Below are 18,661 nucleotides of genomic sequence, written 5' to 3'. Positions count from 1 at the left end.
GGTATTACGTCGACCAGACGGCCTGAACCTGTCTAAATCGTTGTCTCTGCGCCTTGTGTCACCATCTGGCTCCTGATTACGCGCACCGTCTACCGATAATCTACCACCACGGGCACCCCCTCGGTGGACTGCCGACCATATTTCGTCGATAGTGGCGCGCCAGGTAGGGGACCCCTTTAGGGGCTCGTGCGCGCTGATCCTCCGGTGAACCAGATGGACCTCAAGATCAACATGACGTTGTCCGCAAGATCGTTCTTCGGTCTTGCACGGAAACCATTATCATCTGCAGCGATTCGGCTACCTGCAGAGCACCTCGATTTACGGCGATTCGACTACCTGCAGATTCCAGCGTTCAACTTCTGCTGAATCCACGCCGACTCCGACACGTGGGCAACCTGCCCTGACCGGCTCCAACTCTCCGAGAGAGCCTACAAGCACCCCACGGAACCTGACAGACTTCAGGGTCACGTCGTATCAACAAGATATACGACAAGCCAATAAGGAAGGAGCAAGGCATGCAAGCTAATCATGCATATACGTGTATATGTATCACGTACAGGCTAGCTGTTTTCATCCAATGACTACTCGATCCAGAGGTTACCAGGATGTTTACAATCAACTTACATGTATATATGCATCACATGCAAGCTTCACGTACTTGCATCTACGTACATGACCACGCAAGCGACTACTCGTCCCTGATCAAGCAGCGACAAGCAAGCAAGAGTTCCGAGTCTAACGAACACGTAACCTACACGGCTGCACCGACTCCAGTTGAAACCTTCAACATCGTGCGCCAACCGCCGCGGCCAAGCCGGGAGCATCTCATCTCATGACCACAAGATCTCCGACGGCGACATCACCGCCGAGATAAGATTCCAAGCCATCGAACAAGCTGTCCGAGCCGTTGGCGAGCTGCAGCGAGCCATCAAGCGAGCCACGCCGAGTTCCGACCACGTCTCGAGCGGCTCTACCGAGCTCCGACCACCTCGACCACAAGACTACGTCGCCATGATGATCGCTGTGAAGAACGGCGCTACGACAATCATGACCACAGTCATGACGACAGGTTGAAAAGCTCGAGGACCGGACAACTTCATCGCCAACGACATGTCAAGCCATCTCTCGAACATCGCAACACGCCGACTACTCCCATCGGTCGTCAATAAAGCTAAGTATTATTTTTAATTGAAAATTTCTTCGATCATCGTACACCTCCGCCGACTACCCTAAGGGTGCGCTCCGCGTCGAATTTTCTTCATACATACAATCCAAAACATGTATAAGTTTTTACAACGGTTCGCCGATACGTTTTCCTTCCTGCTTGAGAATCCCAGAGCCGGCACTGTCTCCGGCTCCACCCCACGCGTGCATGAGAGTCCGCCCTCTGCGCTACGGGTAGTCGGCAGTCGCTCCCTGGTAACACTGGCACTCTACGCGCGGCAGCGTTCCGTACCTCGCGCTACGAGATGTTGGTCAGCCCAGGGCTGGCGCATTCTTCAGGACAGGTTAATACATCGCGCTACGCCTCTACATAACAAAAGGGCTAAAAACAGCTAATGTTATTTTTCGAATATTACACCAAGTATAATTCATCGCCAACCGAACACCAAGTGTTTACTTCACCTCCTATAGAGAGGTCAATATATTTCGTACATCATCATGTATTCATGTACTACCGCTCTCCGTGTTTATTTTTCAGGAACACAGTTCGGTCAACGAGCTCATGCTTCAGGGTTCGCCAAGACCACTACGATGCTCGAGGACTCTGGCCAGACCACGCTCGTGCTCGGGGACTCTGGCCAGACCACGCCCGTGCTCGGGGACTCGCCAGACCACTCCATGCTCTAGGACTTCTGCCAGACCACTCCGTGCTCGGGATTCTACAACAATAGCAAAAGCAACAGTCTGTCATGTAGATCACCACGTCGGATTCCCAAGACGGCGCCCTGTCTCCACGAGATGACCAGATCCGATCTAAAGCCCAAGTATCAAAATCAGAGCACAAGTCGGACTACAACGCCGCCTCCATCTCCAACACGGCATTGACACTGGAATTTCCAAGTCAAGGTTTCGTCGATCAAGACTTTCCTCTGATTACGAGCAAACTAGAAGCGTGTACAGGCCTTGCAAGTTATTTAATCAAGGGGCAACTAGCGTATACGTGTGCATACATACACGACATGCTATACGCTTGAACCGCGCCCAAACACCAGGATGACAAGCAAGCAGAAAAGGAGTCCGTGTAATCTACAGAGCCATGACAGGCAAGACCGATTGCCAAAAGTCATGCGAAGCTAATTAAAGTAATTAAGGTACGAAGGGCATCTACATGAAAGCCAACTCCAGATTGCTAAGGCACTTGCATGCGCGCATGCACGTACGCATCGTCTCCACGAGCATGCAAGGGTCAACTCCGCGCATACATGTACGCCAAACAAAGGAGGTTTCGGACTGCATCTCGCCTCGAACATCGCCGTGACAACCGCGACCGCCGCCATAACGACAGGTCGAAAAGCTCGAGGACCGGATGACTTCATCACCGCCGACCAGATTTCTATCAAAGATAAGTAAACTTCTAATATTTATATTTAACACAATTTTCATTACAACGTTTCTCCACAACGTCCTCGTCATGATTATTCTTCAAATAACGTTTGTCCATGTATACTATCTTAAATATAACATACAGCTATACTTAATGCAAATCCTCGACCAGTCATGTTGACGCTCGATGTCTCCAGAAAAGGCCCTGTCTCCAGCTCCTCTCTACACGTGCACGAGCGTCTGCCCTCTGCGTTATGGGTGGTCGGCAGCGGCTCCTTAGCGACGCTTTGTTCTTCCTACACGTGCACGGGCTCCGCGCCCCGCGTTATGGTTAACGGGCTAACTAGGGCTGGAGACTCAGCTACATACTAACTGGTCGGTCGGTTTATATTAAGTATAAACACAAACTTCATATTAACACTGATGTTTACAAAGCACCAACTGCTTTATCACATCATGCTCATTTGCAAATAACTGCTGAGCGTTGTTTTTTCATCGCTGATTTTTCTCCATAATTTATTATTTTGTACATCATGTACTACCATTCTACATATTTATCTACAGGAATTTCGAGCTATGCTCAGGGACTTCGTCGCTCGCTCTTCAAGTCGTGCTCGGGGACTGCCTCGATCACTCTCCGACCACGACTCGGGGATTTCGTCGCTCGCTTCTCGACCTACGCTCGGGGACTGCCTCGATCACTCTCCGACCATGGCTCGGGGACTTCGTCGCTCGCGCCTCGACCAGTGCTCGGGGACTGCCTCGATCACTCTCTGACCATGACTCGGGGACTTCGTCGCTCGCTCCTCGACCGCTCTCCGACCACGGCTCGGGGACTTCGTCGCTCGCTCCTCGACCTGTGCTCGGGGACTGCCTCAACCACTCTCCGACCACGGCTCGGGGACTTTACGTCTCAACTACATGTGACTGGCAACTCGCATACAGTTGGGATATTTTTTTCTCATTTGGACCTTGCTACAAGGCTCATACCTCGCCTTCCAGCAAGCTCGGGGACTACATCGGTACGATGCACCTACCGGTGCATCTCGTATCGCCTGTACGACGATTGGATTCTCAACATAACTGGGAATTCTTTTTAGACCCTGGCACCACGTGCCTACGTCACCTACTACCAGGCTCGGGGACTAAGTGGGCACACTTCACCTTGCAGTGAATGTGTTTGTTTTTCGACCTCTACGCCTCTGATGATCAAGGACGCTACGCTTCAAGACGCACTTACATTTCTTTTTAGAAATACAAGTGGGCACACTTCTCAGGACAGAAATCTTTTTCTTTCTTCTTAAGAGCACCATATATTCTTCGGACAACCTACTTCTCCGGCGACAACGGTGGTCGGAGATGTCAAGAACTCAAGCCTCACTGTTCGGAGAAGGTTAAAATGGCGTGTCGCATCAGAATACATGGCGCTCGGGGACTAGCTGTGGGGGATATACCCCCGGGTACCACAAGATGGTACATGGGCCGCACCATCCGAGGTGGCCCGGCCCATAAGATCAAGGCGTGCATATCAAGATTACAAGTTGTACTAGATATTGTAATAGTACCAAATTGGATACTTTACTTGTAACCTTGTCTCTTCGGAGTATATAAGGAGAGACAAGGGTCCCCTAGAGGACAGGTTAATATGTATACATCTCAATACAATACACCAAAGACACAGGATGTAGGGTATTACGTCGACCAGACGGCCTGAACCTGTCTAAATCGCTGTCTCTGCGCCTTGTGTCACCATCTGGCTCCTGATTACGCGCACCGTCTACCGATAATCTACCACCACGGGCACCCCCCTCGGTGGACTGCCGACCATATTTCGTCGACAGTGCCGCCTAACCCCCGCCCCAGGAACAACGTGGTATGGGGAGTCAAGTCCGGGTCACCATAGCCTCGGAATCAGCGTACGAGACCAACTGCTCCCTCCAAGCCTCGGCAATCTACTTCAGGGTCTCGGCAACCTCGGGATTCATGTCTGCTGAGCCTCCCACGATGGCTCGGCCTCGGCACCAACTGTGCCTCAGCTTCCCACGCAGTCAACCTGCAGTGACCGGCACGTCGACCGCCACGCCCCGCTTCAAGATAACACTGGAGCCCCATGACGGACAGGATCGGATGTGACCGGCGCATCGCCCCAGTACTTCAAGGACGGGACCACTCCATCGACCACGCCGCCACAGTAATAGGCTACAGGGCTCGGATATGCCGCCTTCGTTTGCACGACACCGTGTAGCTAGCGCATGTATCATCCTTGTCCCCCCCTTCAACTATAAAAGGGAGGGACCAGGGCCGTTTCAAGGGGATCGGACGTTGACGATCTAGGTCTACGCCCACGCAACGAACTCACGCATAGACGCACAAACGAACACATAAGCTCCTACACTGCTTGAGATCAACATCTCAAACAATCCACGCCGCTCCACGTAGAGACCTAGGACTAACTCCCTCTCTCGCCCTACTTGTAACCCCCTACTACGAGCATTTCAGTGTAAGGAATACAAGATCGATCTCTTAGACTGGATGTAGGGCACCCATTGCCCTAACCAATATAAACCTTATGTCTCGTTGCATCACCATCCGGGATTGGGGATACGCAGTATAAATTCACTAGTTGGTTAAAGGCTCATCGGTCCAAAACACCGACAGTTGGCGCGCCAGGTAGGGGCCTCTGCGTGTCAGCTTCGTCATCCCAACAAGTTCCGGATGGCAGACCCCGTACGACCGCTACGTCTCGGCACGGTGATCTGGTTCGAGAGCCTAGAGTTCATGTCTCTAGGATCTGAGTATGACATGGTACTCCTCACACCCTAAGCCCCACCGACCGATGGCGACATCTCACACCGGTAGCCCGGGCACAGGCGGTGCCAGGGCCGCCGCCCCCATCACGCCCACCAAGCGCGACGTGGACGGAACCACCCCGACACTGCACAAACCCAGGGCGACGCACCACGCCCCGCCGGTATCCCATGCCCAGCTGTTGGCACAAGGTCCCTGGTTGGGGACCTGTCTAGCCTGAGCCTGGACAAGGGAAAAACGCCGGTGGCGTGCGGCGACGCCCCGTCATCAAGCTCTGCCCCACCACGTCCTAAGGAGCCAACTTCGGCGGAGCAGGACCCGGCGATGGCACCATCCCCGTACCTCTTTGGGTTGAGAAATGCCGCCGCCTCCTACGCTTATGCCTACGCTTCTACTCACACGGATCCCTCAGGACGCCGCCAGCGCTTCGCCCTCGACTTCGACACCATGGCTTCGACACACACCCACGCTGACTCCACGGAGGAGGACGAGGCATGGGTCGGAGTGGATTTCTCCAGACTCCATGACCCTGAAGCCATGCGCCGCTTCTTGGCCGCAAGCGACTACTGCTTCGGCTACTCCGACTCCGACGACGAAGGCACTTACGACCCCACTCGTGAGTGTTTCCACATCGGGCTCAGGATGCCGAGGGCGGGCGAGGAGGACGAGGGGGTAGGCAACCGTTCCCCGCTTCGCCAGGGAGCAGGTGCCGCCACACCTCCGCGCGTTGTCCCACCGGCAGCACGGAACGAGAACCTTGCCCCCGCACAACCTCCGTGAGCTCTAGGATAGGTCGAATAAGACCGACTCCTCCTGCAGCAACTTCGAGACGCTCTCGAGCATGAGCAGCGAGGTTGCGGCGATGGCGGAGGAGCCCGACGGAGGGCTCGCGACGTCCACCACCGCATCCACGATGACGAAGGGAGTGAGCAACCCCCAATCTTCAATCGTGCTAGCCAAAACGTCGCGGTTGTGGCGATACTAGTCCGCACGATGCCCGAGCCCTCTACCACGGAGGGGCGACGGGTCCACGGTGAGCTTTGGGATCTCCTCGAGACTGTCGTGGTGCAGCAAGCCAAGAGTTCCACCTCCCGACGGTGTGGGGGTGCCTTGGACCTTCCCACGGCACCGCCTCAGCAGGATAGGGGGGCCTCGGTTTGTCCTGAGCCCGCTCGGGCACCAATAGCCCACAGGGTCCCCTTGCCGCTCGACCGCCTCGGCAACCGACGTGAGGTGCAGGGTGACCACGAGGTGGTCAGCAGGCGACAACGCCACGACAATGAGGGGCCCGCCCGGGGCTACCATCCGCACCGATCCCACGGCACGCATCGACGCCAGGATCAATGAGCTCTATCTTGTCCAAAACCCTTGACTGACTCCCTCGCTCAATCCCACGGCGTGCACCGATGCTAGGATCCACAAGTTCCCTCTCACCCAATCTCTTAAAACAACTAAAAACCGCCTCGGTTGCACAATGACGCCTTGGGCGACAAAACTCTGTCTCAAAATAAAAACTCCCCCACTGATAACACAGGAAACCCCCTAGACGGTTCTGCCCGAACCGCCCGGGGGCTCAGGGGCTACACCCACGGGTGCGCTTGCGCGCACCCGCCAGCAAGACAAAAATCCCCCAGACGATTTTGCCCGAATCACCTGGGGGCTCGGGGGCTCCTATCGGGTTCATAAACCCGGGATCCCTCGGGGACCAGCTTCCACGCCAAGGCTCGGCCCAAGCAGACATCACGTAACTCATGGGCCGGCCCAAGAGTCTAAAACGACAGGCCGAAAAGGAGGCCTAGTCACCGACCGGAAGGTTTGGCCGAAGAGGAACAACGCCCACTCGTCGGCTACTTCGGCCCACCTCTCTAATCGAAGCGTTCGCTTCGACTCCAGCTGCCTCTGGACGGCCTCTCTGATCGGAAGGCTTGGCCCAAAACACTACTTCCGACTCTGACCCCGCGTCTCCGACCGGGGTTCGCAGGAACCCTGCTCACTGCTCTTCTTTTACTGGCGCACTCAGAGTCGACTGGAGCCATCCGACCGGGGACGCCTGCTCGGTACGAACCAAGAGACGTGCGAAGAAAAGCAAAGCAAGGCTCACAAGTCAAAACCATTATACCGGGGACCATACCCTGCATGAAATAGTACTCTACAGCCACCCTGACATAAACAGTATTATAGGCGCCGCTAAAACTTCCATACGGTAAGCCCCCCCATGTGCCTCTAGGCATCGATAGCGTTATGGGCGCCGAGATTTACCGTACTGGGTGAACGTGGTGAGACTCCTCACATGCCTCTAGGCATCAAACAATATTTGCAGGTACCAACATATGCCATCCCTGAAGAAGGCAGCATGACCTCCCACATGCATCTGACATTCTACAGTGTCATCAATAGTGTTGTTGTACCCGCCGGCGTGGGCAACAAGGCTTGGTAGGTATGGGCAACAAGGCTTGGTAGCATACGTACCCTCATCCTCTCACTTGTAAAGCCATCCTCTTTACCTATAAAAAGGGACGCGCCCCCTCCAACAAAGAGAGGGCCCTTCTTGAAGATAACCAACATCGATCGTGTTCATCAGCTCACAGCCACAGAACCACCGGGTTCATAACCCAAGCACACGCTTGAACACTTAGCTCATAGCGTAGCTCCTATCGCTCTTGGCTCTTCCGACCGGAGCCGACCGGACCTCTTGTACACCCCATCTTTCTCCTTCTCGTTTGTAACCCCACTACAAACTTCGAGCACCTGGGCTCAGGAATAAAGTCACTGACCGACCCAAACTGGACGTAGGGCATGTTGTCTGAACCAGTATAAACCCTGTGTCATTGAGTACTAGGCCACCTCCGATCACAACGTATGGCAAAACTACAAAATATTTACTAGTTGGTCACATTCTGCACCGACAAATTCCTTCACCTCCTCAATCACTTTGAGGCTGGATCCAAAGATTAGTATGTCATCAACATATAAGCACAAAATAACTCCTTCACCCCCACCATACCGATAGTACACACATTTGTCAGCTTCATTCACAACAAAGCTAGCAGATGTTAAAGTTCTATCGAACTTCTCATGCCACTGCTTAGGAGCTTGTTTCAGGCCATATAATGACTTTAATAATTTACACATCTTGTCTTCTTGATCATTTGCTACAAACCCATCCAGCTGATCCATATAGATCTCCTCCTCCAACTCTTCGTTTAGTAAAGCTATCTTAACGTCCATTTGATGAACGATAAGACCATAAGGGGCTGCTAGGGAAAGCAAAACTCGAATTGTGGTCAATCGGGCAACCGGTGAATAAGTATCAAAGAAACCCTTACCTTCCTTTTGAGTATAACCCTTGGCCACAAGCCTTGCCTTGTACCTCTCGATACTACCATCAAGCCTAAGCTTTTTCTTGAACACCCATTTGCACCCTATAGGCTTGCACCCATAGGGACGATCAACTATTTTTCAAGTTCCATTAGACATAACAGAATCTATCTCACTCTGTACTGCTTCCTTCCATAAGTCAGCATCAGGAGAGGAATATGCCTCTTCAACGATCGTTGGTGTGTCATCCACAAGGTACACAATATAGTCATCATCAAAAGACTTTGCAGTCCTCTGTCTTTTACTTTTTCTAGTAACTATAGTACCATCCTCCTCAAGATTTTGCATATAGGGTTCCTCAGTTTATTCTATTGGAGTAAAATTTTCATGCTCATGAAGAATTATAAATTCATGACTAGTCGTGCTAGGTGCATTTTTCATGGGAAACTCATTCTCAAAAAATGTAGCGTCTCTAGATTCCATGATTGTATCAACAGCCATCTCAGGAACACTAGAATTTATGATTAAAAATCTATAACCCACGCTATGAATAGCATAACCAAGAAAAACACAATCAACAGTCTTTGGTCCAAGCTTTCACTTTTTATTTATTGGCACATTCACCTTTGCCAAACAACCCCAAGTTCGTAGGTAACGGATATTTAATCTCTTCTTCTCCCATTCCTCGAATGGTGTAATTTTTTTGTTCTTTGTGGGCACTTTATTCAGGACATGACATGCTGTCTATATAGCCTCACCCCACCATTCCTTAGATAGTCTCGTAGTCTCTAACATGGCATTAACCAAATCAGTTAAAGTGCAGTTCTTTCTCTCTGTAATTCTATTGGACTGTGGTGAGTATGGTGGCGTTCTCTCATGAATAATTCCATGCACCGCGCAAAACTCATAAAATTCATTTGAGAAATATTCTCCCTCACGATCGGACCGCAAACGCTTGATTTTCTTCTCAAGTTGATTTTCTACCTCAGCTTTATAGACTTTAAAATAATGCAATGCTTCATCTTTAGTTTTCAATAAATACACATAGCAAAATCTAGTACAATCATCTATAAATGTCATGAAGTATCGTCTACCGCCTTTAGTCAATTCGCTATTCATTTTGCATAAATCAGAATGAACAAGTTCTAATGGTGCCAAGTTCCTTGCCTCAGCAGCCTTGTAAGGCTTGCGTGGTTGCTTCGATGGCACTTAGAATCTTTGACTAAGTTAAATTTCGAGATTAAATTAAGATTTGTAAGCCGCGTGAGATAGCCAAAATTAATGTGACAAAGTCATGAATGCCGTATATTCGACTCATCCAAAACATTAACAATGTTCACCACTTTATTACACACATCATCAAGCAAAGATAAACGAAACAAGCCTCCGTAATCATAACATTTTCTAACAAATATTCCATGTCTCGACACAACACACTTATTGGACTCAAGCACAATTTTAAAGCCATCACGACATATTTGAGAAGCGCTAACAAAATTCTTCTTGATGGAGGGGACATGCTGCACGTTCTTTAATAGCACCGTCTTTCCTGAAGTAAACTTCAGAACGACTGTACCAGCACCAAGAACACGCATATGCGAACCGTTTCTCATCAATAAGGCTCTAGTCCTGCCGCCCTGATAGGAAGTAAATAAAGAAACATCAGCACACACATGAATATTAGCACCGCTGTCCATCCACCACTCAGGTGAAAGACAAACTGAGAGAACAAAGGACAAAGAATTACCATACCCAGATGTTCCTCCTCTAGTCTCGCTAGTCACCACGTTTGCTGATTTCTTTTCTTACTTATATTTGTGGTCTGGGCACGCACTTGCCCAATGCTCATCACTCCCGCAAACAAAGCAACCTTCACCTTTCTTGTTGTTTTTCTTCTTGAACTGTGCAGTTTGCCTAGGCTTTGTATTGTTGTTCTCTTGCATGTTCTTCTTTTTATTACGGGATGCAAATGAGTTTTTCTTCTGCACCATATTGGCAGCGGAAGACTCAACTCCTTTTCCACGGTTGTCTTTTGCTCTCGCCCTCTCCTCAACATCAAGAGTTTCGATAAGTTCAGCCACACTAAACTCCTGTCTCTTGTGTTTTTAGAGAAGTAGCAAAATTCCTCCAAGAAGGTGGCAGCGTAGCGATTATACTGTCGGCCACAAACTTATTGGGGCAACAAACATGGGAAATGTTCTAGTTCCTTTGCTAGTACCTATATCTCATGAGCCTGTTTGACCATAGAACGGTTTTCAACCATTTTGTAGTCATACAACTGCTCTATAAGGTACAACTCACTGCCAGCATCAGAAACTCTAAACTTTGCCTCAAGAGCATCCCATAACTCTTTGCCTGATGTACAAGATATGTAGTTTTTCTCATACTTGGGATGAAGTGCACTAATCACGGCGCCTCGAAACAGGTTATCGACAGCCAAGAACTTTTGCTCCTCCTCAGGAGTAAACTGTTCAGGCTTTCCCGGCGCGGCGTGATAGCAGTTCATCGTAGTCAACCATAATACCATCTTGGCACGCCATATCATGAAATTCTTGCCATCAAAATTATTTGGCTTCAAAGCAACAGCAAAATCACTGATAGAAAATTGCCTAACATTAGGTTTTTGGATTGTTAGAAATTTAGGCATTTTCATTGTCAATTTAATCCAGAAATATAACATCAGTAGGTTCATGACGGCATATATGTGAATATGTATATCTCTAACGAATGCTACAGCATGCAGAGATGACATACAGATGAATACAGTAAAAGTGCAAAGTACATTAATTACAGAGATTATAGTGTACCCAGCGGAGGGTCCCATGCCGAGGGCATCGGAGGCTCCATTCGCACAAGTCGACATAGTGCGTTGCTCGAAGTCACGGACCACAGCCGATGTATGACGATGTTCGCAGTGCAGTCTCACGAACGGATCACCAGGAAGAAGACGCCTTGGTAGACGAGCAGTCGTGGATCGCTCCCCAAAAACATAATCGCCGCACACCCCGTGCAAGGTTCTTAGGAGGGCGAGGGTTCCGGAGGCACCTGCCTTCCGCTACTCCGTGTGCGCAGAGGTACGGGATAGGGAAGCCAGAAGGCTGCTGAGATGTGGTTTCTCTTGGGAGCGGTTGCGGAAGACTCAGATCTGGACTGACGGAGGACTACGGATATATGGCTGCGACGGGAAGGGAGAAAGGCAGCGGAGAATCCCAGGAGACGGAGAAGCAGAAACGGAAAGGACGCTAACTGACGCAATCAATTCGCCTCCACCATCAAAGGGAGTAACTCCCGTGATTATGTGGATTAAGTGGCAAAAGACTGGCCACGCCCGCCCGCTCGCTCGCCGCCTGCCTCGGCCCATCCTAGCCGGCGGCGGCGACGGCGGCGCGCGCGCGTGTGGTACGCCTATGTCATTTTCTTAGCTCCTCAATTAAGATGAATAATTTCCAACCATATAAGCTGAGTCAACGTTCAGTCAAAATTCCGTATGGTATTAAACCATACAACGCTTAATGTTACATACCATATAATTTTATTTGATTTATTAAATATTATATGGGCCAAGCCCATATTATATCCATATTATATCCAACACATACTAGCTCCTGGACTCATCAATTGTTGCAATGTAGAAACAAGAGAGGTGCTTGATTTTGCAGGAAAAAAAGGAATAGTTCAGTTTTCACCATTGCCATGATGGCCTCAGTCATCCTTTCTTCACTTTGCTCACAAAGATTATATAATTGTTCATAGCATAGCATCTTCATTGACATTGTAATTATTGAGGCTGTGGATTACCCCATATGTAACCCAAATTCATGGTTCAAGCTTAGTAGTTGTTTGTTGTAATTCTGGTGGTTCATTTGTGAAAATATAGGTATTTGACTCTGATTAGGCAGAGCTTGTGATGGTCATGTGCATGTGAATGTGACCATGAAAATTTGGTTTTATTGATTGGGGTGTATCAGTTTGTCTCTAGATAGAAACAATTGTCGATATAGTGATGTGACTGTGACTGCAGAAAAACAAGCGATTGGTATTATTCATTAACATTAAAAATTATGCATGCACTTTTCCTAAAAACCTGATTACTGAAAAATCTCTCATCTTTGCTGACTTTGCTTGAACTACGGACTAAGGTGACCATGAAAATTTGATTTTTATTGAAAAAACCTTTGCCAAACTACCTTAGTTCAAGCATTATGTAGACAAGTATGAATCCGTATGTCCTAGGGTAATCTAACATGGCATCACACCTTCCATTTTTTGCATGGTAATTATGAAGCCCATAACCTGCTTCTGAAACTATGTTATATATACATTTAAAAACGAGCAGCATATGGTTTTCTCTGACTTGTGGAAGATTTTTCTAGAATACTCATGGGTTTGCCCCCATTTGGATGGCAGATCTAGCAGGAAGCAACATCAGTATAGGCGTATAACTGCACGCGATTTTTTTTTTTATTTTAACCCAAAAAATACTACTCCCTCCATTTTCAATTATAAGACATTTTGGTCTTTTAATATATTGCTTTTATGGAAAAAGTCTACTTAACCCCACACCTTTCATACATGGTCTACTTCACCCCCAACTATGAAACCGTCTGTTTTACCCCCTGAACTTTTCAAAACCGTCTATTTTACCCCCGGGCGGTTTTTGACAGCGGGTTTACTACAGTAACAGCGAGTTTGCTACAGTAACAGTTGGTTTGCTACAGTAATGTTGGGTTTGAATTTTCTTTTCATTTATTTATTTTTGGTGAATCTTTGAAAAATCACAGTAAATCATAGAAAAATCATAAAATAAAAAATCTAATTTTGTTGGACTCCACATGAGTAGATCTACATAGTGAATATATAATACGGTATGCTTTAGTACAAAATTTTTACTGTAGCCTTAGATTAATTGGAAAATCTAATTTTGTCTGTAATTAATTGGAATAATTCATAGCTGCAGCTTCTATGGTCTAATTGTGGTGAAATTTTTATGGTACGGTAATTATTATATGCTTGAACTATAGTAAAAATTTCGTACTCATTGGACTATGTATAACTTAGTTATAGATAAATTCTAATTAATTACAGACAAAATTGGATTTTTCAATTAATCTAAGGCTACAGTAAAAAATTTTATACTAAAGCATACCGTATTATATATTCACTATGTAGATCTACTCATGTGGTGTCCAACAAAATTAGATTTTTTATTTTATGATTTACTGTGATTTCAAAGATTTACCGAAAATAAATAAGAAAAGGAAAATTCAAACCACCGTTACTGTAGCAACCCATCGTTGCTGTAGCAAAACCGCTGTCGAAAACCGCCGGGGGGTGGGGGTAAAATAGATGGTTTTGGAAAGTTCAGGGGGTAAAACAGACGGTTTCATAGTTGGGGGGTGAAGTAGACTAAGTATGAAAGGTGGGGGGTTAAGTAGACTTTTTTCTTGCTTTTATTATATATGTAGACATAGTGTATCTAAGTGTATAGTAAAAGCTATGTATTTAGAAAACCTAAAATATCTTATAATTTAGAATAGAGGGAGCAAATTCTAATAAAAACACATACCAAATTTTTTTTCTTTCAAAAATTAGCTCTTTTCGTTATGTTAGAAGGCATGTCGTGACAAATAATATGGTCACACCACGTGTATTGGCAACTCAATGAACACGTTTAGACACGAAGTCATTTAGGTGCTAAATACTCAACCAAAGGTTTAGACAAGAAGGGTTAAAAGGAAATTCACTCAGGCATAAATACTTTCTCTGCTTCGTAATTTCAAGTTCAACTTGTTTGAGGAAATTTGTAACTTTTCCATATGGACTTGGGTGAAAACAATTTTTTTCCAAAATTGTATGTTTTAGTGAGACATACAACTTTGCAGTTGAAAATGTTTGATTTAAAGTTGTTTAGGTGCTCAAATAGAACACCAAAGTTTTAACAAAGAAAGATTAAAAGGAATTAAACTTCCCATTGATCTAGTGTAGTGTAGGGATGGGAAAGAGGGATAGGGAAGAGAGCGAGGAGCGTGTGTTTGAAGCCTAAACAAACCACACACACATGCGTATTTCACATGAAAAATGTGTTGCATGTGATGCCCAAGCCCGACTTTAAGAGTTGCTTGGGGGTAGTCTCCGGGTCACAACGGGCACGGATACTTGTATCCATGCCTTGTCGTCGTGGGCGAGGCTTAGGAGGCATCATATGAGTGATGGTTTTTACAGTTGTGTAAGAAATGATTATATTTGTGAATAAATTTTAAATGCTAAAAATGCTTACATGTGTTAACAGAGGGAATAATTCTATACATATTGGCTCAAGAATAACCATATATCACAAACAAAAACTATCAACCACTTGTGACAGATATAGTCATCTCATTGACACACTGCATGACACGGTAGTAGCAGTAGTGGATGCCTCTTCGTTTCCTACCCGTACATTGAAATATGCTGGGTGGTTCGGCTTAGATAGGATCTTAGTCTTGCTACTTAGCATTGCAACAACATCTAACATGGTTGGCCGATCAACTGCATTCTCTTGTACACAAAGCAATCCAAATGTTCATGCACCTCATTATTATTTCATCTGAATGATGCATGGATAACAATGAAGCATCAACAAGTTCCCTCCATCTTCCCTCTTCATATAGCTGCCATGTCTGTTTGGAATTTCATCATAACAATAATTAATTTAGATAGATACTAATCTAACAAAATAATTTTCCATGCATGTAAGCCATCGATAAACTTACATATCCAAGGATATTGATGAAATCTCCACAATCATGGATACCAGAATTCTTTTTTCCACTAATGATCTCAAGAATGAGAACTCCAAAGCTGAACACATCGGATTTGATAGAGAAGAGGCCCTTGGAGGCGTACTCTGGAGCCATATAGCCACTAAAACGATAGGTAAAGGTCAAATTGTTTATATGGCTGATTTATATTATAATGTTCATATATAAATGTACCAACCACTCTTCTTGTAGTGCTTCCTTCATTATTATTTGAGCTAAGTATTTTTGCTAGCCCAAAGTCTGAAATTTTAGGATTCATTTCACTGTCCAAGAGAATGTTGCTTGGTTTAAGATCTCGATGTATGACACGCAATCGGGAGTGCTTATGTAGGTCCAGAAGTCCTTCTGCTGTTCCTTCAATTATTGCTAGACGTTTGTTCCAATCCAGTAATGATTTTCTATCTTCATCTATATATTAGTTAAATGTTAGTATAACAGGACACCCCTCGACAAACAATAAATTGGAAACAATATACTTAGAAATATATAGGGAGTGAACTATGCTCAGCTGCTAGAAACAACATACTGAGAAAGCTTTCATTCATTTTGAAACATTGATATGATAACTAAAATAGAAATATTTATAAAATTAATATATAAAACCTAAATTTAAAACTACAATACATACCAAAGATAAAGAAGTCCAAGCTTTTGTTTGGTAAGTATTCATCCTGTGAGCAACATCCCAAGAGCCTAACCAAATTTGTGTGTTGGAGTTTTGCTATGAGTTGTACTTCATTTTTGAACTCTATAAAACCTTGTCCTGAATGTGATGCAAGTCTTTTAACTGCTATCTCAACTCCCTCAGGAAACTGACCCTGTGAAGAGAAAATATTCAGAAGTTCTTCAGTGGTATTTCGCCGCACTCAGTTGCTTTATGATACACAAGTCACAGTTCCCAATGTTTTTTTTTTTTTTTTAGAATTGCTCCATCTATTCTAAAAATCGAGGCTATGTTTTTATTGTTGTTGTTGAGATTTGACCTTATAATAGGAGCTAACTGAAGTACCGTAGCAAAGCAGATAAGACTATAGATATGTGTGTGTTGCATATACTACTTACCTTATAGACGGGGCCAAACCCACCTTCCCCAAGTTTATTTTCTTCAGAAAAGTTATTGGTGGCCTCTAATATCTGATGAAAGTCAAAAACCGAAAACTCGGAGAGGTCTGCTTCCATTTCCCAATCTGGTTCTTCTCCTCCTCGCAATCTGTTATGAGTAGGCTTTCGGCGTAATCTAGACCTACCTGCATAATAACAGACATTGATGCAATGAATTTGATCTCTTTATTAAATGCATTTTAGTGGAATAGGGGAGTATATGCGATGAACATATATACCATGGGATTGTAAGAATTATACGACGACAGAGATGTCGGTAATAACTAATCAAAAATCAACCCACCTTTTCTGTACCTTCTGCTTCGCCAACGACAGTAAAAGATGAAGCAGAGTGCTACTACCACTAGAGGAGGTGCTACAGACACGGCAATTACCCAGGGCTTCATCCCTGCAGGTGTTGGACAAATACACATGCATGATTGAATGAACACTACTGAACAATCAAATCAAAGTCATAATAATTAACACTCCAATATATAAATAAAGTGTCTGATCATCAGCAAGTACTAATTAATCTTCAAACTGCATTGTCTGGAAACATTGTATATATAACAAGCATTCTAGACAGAACTGAAAATAACTAAAAAACAGAGTTTTAATAAATCTCTCGCTATGTTCGAATATAGTTGTTTGTATAAGGTTAAGCTATTTGCTCCTACGTATAATTTAGCCTGTGTTAGTTTTTTAAGATAACGGAACCAAGTTCCAGCCTCTACCATCCGTGATGGTACACAGATGAATTAGCCGGTGTTAGCGTTGGCCAGGCCGACGATCCGCCCAGGCGCACGTACGGACGTTGTAGCGTTGGCCAGGCCGACGATCCGCTAGAGGCACCCGAGGCAGTCGCCGGCGGACAGGTCCGGCGTGCACTGAGCCAAAGAGTAGAGCGTCGGGATGGAGCTGCTGGAGGCGTCCATGAAAGCGGTGGCGAACCTCCTCGGACTGGTGGCCGCCACCCGAGCGGTCTGCGTGAGCAGATCGTTGACGTCGGCGGCCACCAAGGTGGCGTCGCCGGTGATGCTCGTCGGGTTCCAGTACTGGAACAGCGTGCTCGCGCGATGGAGCAAAGCAGGAGAGCAAGGAGGAAGCCCTATGGGCGCTCGACGAATCGGCCGTGTGGGCTTGGCGGACGGGAAGGAGAGCAAGGAGGAAGCCCGGGAGTGCGCTGGTGGCGTCCGCACGGACCACGCGACGCGGCTTGCGGAGACCGCGTCCGTGCGCAAACCGAAGAGGAGAGAAGCGGCACGAAGGCCGGGCAGGCAGGCAGCTTGCGAACCAAAGAAAAGGAGGCGGCTTTCGACTGTGAGCTCACGGCAGCGGCGGAGCCTCTTGGAGCCGAAGCTTGGTGAGGCAGAGCGCGTGGTGCCGGGAGGGGGCGAGGCCGTGACGGCTCGCCACGGCGATGTCGGGGCCGCGACGTGGTGCCGTGACGACGAGGCTGCAACTGCAAGGATGGGAGAGGGGAAAGGCGTGCAGGCCAAAGGTGGGGAGCTCGGCTGGGCCAAAAAAGGAGCAGGGCTCGAGATAGGGAAGGGCTACAAGAGGAGGAGGGCAGTCTGGGCCGCGAGGAAGAGGGAGGTGGTCGGTTGGGCCAGATTTGGTCTGACTTGGTCAAGGGGATAAGGAGAGATTTTCCTATTTCGATCTAGGGGGGTACTAGACACTAAGCACAACCAAAAGAACCAAACACTCATGTAATAGGGATGCACCACTTTATTTATAAACTTGGTTTGAATAAGGTGAGAGAGAGTTAGGGTTTTGAAATTTGGCAAGAAGAGAAAGCATTTAGCTTGTGTTTGACAACACATAATCAAGCAAAAAATTTAAAAAGCTAGGATTTTTCTACTACACAGAACCACGGAATGTTCTGTAGGCTGACCTGACGGAATAAACTCCGTGTTTTTTAGGCTCCAAGCCCACACATCTTCATACTAAGGCCGTACCGAAGTATGCAGGATAACTACTGCATCCACTGGGATAAAACTCTGCCTGATCACGTCCTTGTCCCACTGTCCGTCAGCCAACAGCAAATCGGACACCATTGAATTGACACACGCTGGCCATCT

At 46.9% G+C, this 18,661-nt stretch overlaps 1 pseudogene; it reads right to left on the bottom strand.

Moving 5' to 3' along the window:
• Positions 1-15,020: 15,020 nt before the first annotated feature.
• Positions 15,021-17,993, bottom strand: LOC136529672 (G-type lectin S-receptor-like serine/threonine-protein kinase At1g11410; annotated as a pseudogene).
• Positions 17,994-18,661: the final 668 nt, after the last annotated feature.

Source organism: Miscanthus floridulus, chromosome 19 (assembly GCF_019320115.1).
Source record: "Miscanthus floridulus cultivar M001 chromosome 19, ASM1932011v1, whole genome shotgun sequence".
Taxonomy (NCBI): domain Eukaryota; kingdom Viridiplantae; phylum Streptophyta; class Magnoliopsida; order Poales; family Poaceae; genus Miscanthus; species Miscanthus floridulus.
The sequence above is the reverse complement of the archived record's forward strand: the minus strand, read 5'-3'. Positions and strand labels throughout refer to the sequence as shown.